At 46.5% G+C, this 5,409-nt stretch overlaps 1 protein-coding gene across 5 annotated transcripts in view; it reads right to left on the bottom strand.

Moving 5' to 3' along the window:
• RNF216 (ring finger protein 216) overlaps positions 1-5,244 on the bottom strand; it is a 131,083-nt gene extending 125,839 nt beyond the window's left edge. For 2 of the 5 annotated variants that reach the window (XM_019637527.1, XM_019637526.1), the window contains exon 1: positions 5,046-5,244. The gene's annotated coding sequence lies outside the window, so the exon portion shown is untranslated. Of the gene's footprint in view, positions 1-4,079; positions 4,871-5,045 lie in introns of those variants that run through there. The other 3 variants (XM_019637531.1, XM_019637530.1, XM_019637528.1) reach the window with 3 other exon arrangements.
• Positions 5,245-5,409: the final 165 nt, after the last annotated feature.

Consider the following 5,409-nt stretch of genomic DNA (forward strand, 5'->3'; position numbering starts at 1 on the left):
AGCAGTTCTCAACCTGTGGGTCGCGACCCCTTTGGGGTCGAACGACCCTTTCACAGGGGTCGCTTAAGACCATTGGAAAACAAAAAGATATTTACATTACGATTCATAACAGTAGCAAAATTACAGTTACAGAGTAGCAACGAAAATAATTTTATGGTTGGGGGTCACCACATGAGGAACTGAATTAAGGGGTCGCGGCCTTAGGAAGGTTGAGAACCGCTGGTATAAAGGAAAGAGATCTGGTGTCAAATGTGAAACTGCATCTACTCAAGTCCTTTACTTTTCCTTCAAATACAATTTTTAAAAAGTATTTTGAACACTTAATTCCAATAGTCAAGTTTCTTATTTCTTCTTTTACCACAAGTAGGTTCTTTCAATTTTAAACTGGAAGTAAAAAGGAAAATGTGATCTATTTGACATCTAATTTAGTTAGAATGTCAAGCTTGTAGTTAAGCAATTACTACTAGTGCTTTAAAAGCAAGATTCCTCATGGTGGCACATAGTGGCCCTAAACTGTAGTGAGAAAAGCAGCCTATTAATGGGATTTCTACTCCTGATTAGTTTCTCTGTAAAGGTCACTCAACCCCAACATTCAGTCCTCTGATCTGGGCTTCAGATCAGAATGCCTAAGTATAGAATCCTGGTTTCACCATTTAGTGAATCAGTTATTTTGTAAATTGCAGGATCTCTTGGGCCTAGTTTCCTCCATTTGTAAAATGAGAACACGGTTTTAAAATTTAATTGACTTTAATCGGTATAAAGTGTTTAGCATAGTGCCTGGAACATAGCAAGTGTCACGTTATGACTATTATCATCTGTGAAATGAATATAGCTATTCTTATCTTGCAAGGCTGTGTCGAAAAATAAATAATGAGAAGGTTCCTTGTATATGGTTAAATGCCACCAAAAAAATAGCTCTGTTATCACAAGTACACAACAGGTGTAGTGTTTATTAACAATGATAAGAGTTGATAATATAGCCAAACTGGAGTATGGGGGGGAGGAGGTTGTATGTTCCTCTTCTAAGTTACTTTTCACTAGTATTATAACTATTCACAAGTAAAGCCCTTCCTTCTATAAAAGAAACTTCATTCTCTGGAAGTAGCAAGAAACTAAATACGTATACTATGTCTTTTCGCTTCTTGATCAGACAACTAAAAAAAAAATAAACAGTGGACTCCAGAAATAGGAAACGCCACCCAAGGAAGAATATTTCAGTTCTTATGTCTTCCCTTTATTATAAAAATTGAATGTACATTTATGACTGTACTCTATAGTCAAATATCAGTCCAAAACAGAACCAAACATTAGCACATTTCATCACTTCATACCAGTGAAGAATCTTCTGTAGTACAATAGTGTAAAAATTTAAGACAAGTAGATGACAGTTCTTCTATGTTCTCTTCCACCTCCTACAATTGTCCTATGAACGTTTTTTTAAATCTCCTTTTCTTCCTTATATGGATGAATCAATACGAGAAGGAGTTCACATTTTGTTCTCTCTATATGCCCTTGATTATGTCTCATACTCATAGTTGTCTTTCCAGTGTCTTGTACCACTGATGAATACGTGGCTCCAAAAACATATTTCTGTCAGAGGCTAGAGCTGTGAATCACAGCCATATATAACCAGTCTGAGAAGTGACAACAGTCAAGTTTATCGGGATTTTCTTCAGTCATAAAGTATGGCCCATTATAGAAAATCTGTAAACACAGGAAATCAGAAAAAATGGGCATCACCCATGGTTCTCTCATGCAATTTTCTGGCTTTCAAAATTGCATCTTTGCTTCTTCAGGACCAGAGACAAACCTTGAGCCTGTTTCTAACAAATCATTTCCTTCTCATTCTACTCTTGTTGCTTCTCCACTTTTCCTTCCACATGCTCCTAATACAATATTGCATGGTCATGGGGTTTTGTAGTTTTCCTGCTTTCTGGAGCTACCATGTAGGAAGTGGGACTGCCCTGCTGGAGAGACCCCATGGAAAGCCCTGACACTACATGGAGAGGCAAAGGACAGGTGAGCCCAGCCTTCCAGTAAAGACGCATTTTGGAAGTGGATCCTCCAGCCTTAGCCACTTTGGCTGACAGCATGTGGATCAGAAAGAAAAAAAAAAAAGGCCCAGGTGAGCCCTTCCCAATCTCTTGATTCACAAAATTGTCAACAAATAAAATTGTTGTATTAAGTCACTAAGTTTGGGGGTGGTTTGCTATGCATGAATAGATAACTTCAGAAGAGCTCAAAATTTATCTATCTAATGGGAAGCAACGCAGAGAGTTGTGCATTAAGAACATCAACCTAGTTGCAATGTATAAGACAGACTGTAGAAGACATCTGGCGGCAGAAACCCAGGAAACAAGAGCTAGTGAAGTATGAACTAGGGGTAATAGTAAGTAGGGGGAGGAAAAAGATCCAAGATACTGACCACAGAATTAGATTCAATGGGATTTTTTTTTGTAATTGGCCATCAGGGCAAGAGAAAGAAAGTAGTCAAAGGTAACGTAAGTGTTGAGATCAGGTGACTGGAGGATGGTGACACAACTAAGAAAGAACAAGGCAGGTGATAAGTTCAGATAAAAAAATGCAATGCGTGTTAATTTTAATACATAAGACAAAAATGGAAGAACTAAGGCAAAATAGCATCCATAATCCCAGATATAATTATGCAAATAATTAAAGTTTAAGCAGAGTTTAAAAGAGCTCTAAAAAATCCTGTTACCAGTGTCCTACAATAGGAAAGGTTTTAAACCAAAAATTATTAAAAAAATTTTCAGTGGGTGAGCTAAAGAGTTTAACATTAAGATTTTTCCTTAATTGCCAAGTGAATATGGGTTCAGAACCAGGACAGTTAGTTAAGCACATCCTGATGAGCAAGGGGGAAATTCAATGTTTTCAATTCTCTTTTTATAGTTGAATCCTCTGTGAACTCATAACACCCCTGCCCCTTCTATCCCAACACTGCTTACAGGTTCTACCCTCTGACATATTTCCACATAGCACTGAGTTTGTTTTTTTAAACCAGAAATCTCATCAAGGTAGAACCAAATCCTTACCATGGCTTACGAAATGCTGCCTCAAATGACCCTTGCTGACACAGCGAGTCTGACTTCAGACCTCTCCCCGCTCCACCCTTCACTCCCCTTCACCATTCTGCAGGGATAGTGGTAAGCTTTTAGTCCAGGCCATCCTCCTTCCTTCCACTTCAGGCTCTTTTCTCTGGCTGGATTACTCTTCGCTACCTCTCTTTGACCAAATGAATTCTATCCTCCTTCACTTCATCTTAAATGTCACTTCCTTAGAAAAAAAAACCTGTCCTGACTATCCTTAGTGTTCATTCACGTATCTCTCACTCCTTCAAAGTACTTAGCACAATAACAATCTACAATTATTTAAGGAGCTGTGTTTAAGCTCCAAGAAGGTGGGACGCTGCATCTCATTCATTCCCACAGCCCCAGGACACAGCGCACTGACGGGCACAAAGTAAACACTCCAGAAGAACTTTTCGAATAAATGTCGCTCACAGGTATTGCAAGACAATTAGGAGCTGGACCCAAACCGAGTTCAAGCCCCAGCTCTCATCCTTACAAGCTTTTGGTCGGGTAAGTTATTTTATTCCTTTTTAAAAACAAAAAAAACAAAAAAACACAAAACCCCAAGTCATGAGATTTAAGAGTTCATATACAGAAAACGCTTAGCACAATAGCTGGCACACAGCATCGTGTTTTGTCCTATTATTATTAACAAGGAAGATGAAATAACAGGGTCAGGTGTGAAATTAAGTTGTGCGGTAAAACTCTTCACACAGCCTAGAACGCAGAACGCACTCGTGGCCAACACGGATTCTCTCATGTAGCCTACTTCATACACGTTCAGTCTTCCTGACTCATATCTCAACTTCTTTTAATTAGATTTCTTCCCAGAGGCTGCAAGGCGTCTCTTTTATTTCGATGCTGACAGCCTCCCGGATACTATAAAGCCTCAGAGTTTAGGTTTTTACAGCGCGGTCCAAAGTCTGGTCCCAGGCTCCCTGCTCTCTCCTCACACGGAACCACTCCCCACCCCCAGCCGCAATAACTTACACGAAAACCGAAACAAAGCAAGGCCAAGTCTCAGCGGTCTTCCTTCAAGCAAGGTAAAAGTGTGGGAGGTCCCACAACCTCCCAGCAGGGTCCACCGTTTCCTCTCGGCGTTCGCAAAACGCCCGGGCCAGGCCCTATCACCGAGCTGCTCGCCACGTTTTCCAGGGATTTACAGGGTCCCTGGCTGGTTGACGGCGGAACCGGCCCTAGAAATAACCGGGACCCGCCGGCACTCAGCGCGGCTTTTCACCACAGCAAGCGGCCCGAAGTTTTAGACAACCGCTCCACGCAGTGTTTCCGCCACATCCCACGCGGGAACACTGCTCTCGTTCGCTGCCCGGCGCCGCAGGCACGTATGTCAGGGTCTCCTCCTCCGCGCGGCTGAGGGCTGACACGCTTGGACGTCCTCACGAGGGCTGGGTCGGGGTCGCCGGCTCTCTGGAGAAGACACCCCTCCAGGGCTGAGTCGGGAGGGCTCGGGGCTGCGGCCCGTCAGCCCCCTGAGCTGGGGGCGCCAGAGTTCAAAGTCACAGTGCATCGCCCCCAGCGCTCAAGGCCGCGCTCCGCTTCACGGACGCCGCCTCCCGCGAGGTGTCGCCCAGGAAACTCGGTCTTTCGGCGCTTTCGCACTCGCGTCGCTGGCCGAACCACCGGCCCGCGAAACTTCCCGAAGTGGCGAGAGCGGCGGAGGGTCCGCCGGCCGCCCGCGCCTTTGTCGCTCCCGCCTCACCGCCGGCCCCGCTGTTCGGGCCGCCCGGCGCTCGGCGGCGCCCCGCGCGGCCACAGAACCAGTCGTGTCCCGGCCGCCGTCGGGCCAGGCCCGAGCCCCCGGGCTCTGCGCCCCCGCCGCCCCTCACGCCGAGGCCCCCGCCCCCACCCCCGGACTCATGGAGGCGCCGGGCGGAGACGCCACTCGCCTCACAGAGCCTGCCGAAGAGCTGGGCGCGCACCACGGCCGACACTTACTCGCCACTCAACTCGCCGGCTCGCGAGGCGGGCTCGGCGGCCTCTGTCACCGAAGCTTTTAGTCACCAGGAGCGAACGCCGAAATCTCCGTCGCCGCCGAGGCCGCCGCTGCGCTTCTTCCGGCCCTGCCGCGGCGTCACCTCGCGCCTGCGCACAGCGCCCCCTCCCGACTAATGACAGGAAGAACCATAGAGGCAGGCCGGGGGCTAGGGAGGAGGGACTTGGGGAGCAAGACCACAGAGAGGGCCGCCAGTCCGCTGCTTTATCGCGCTCACCGCCCGCTGAGTCGTGACTCCCCCTTGAGGCGATAGGACGTATGGAACTGAGACTCCCTCAACACCTAGAGTTGAAAAGGGCACGGGGG

Source organism: Hipposideros armiger, unplaced genomic scaffold (assembly GCF_001890085.2).
Source record: "Hipposideros armiger isolate ML-2016 unplaced genomic scaffold, ASM189008v1 scaffold_33, whole genome shotgun sequence".
NCBI classification, from domain to species: Eukaryota; Metazoa; Chordata; class Mammalia; order Chiroptera; family Hipposideridae; genus Hipposideros; species Hipposideros armiger.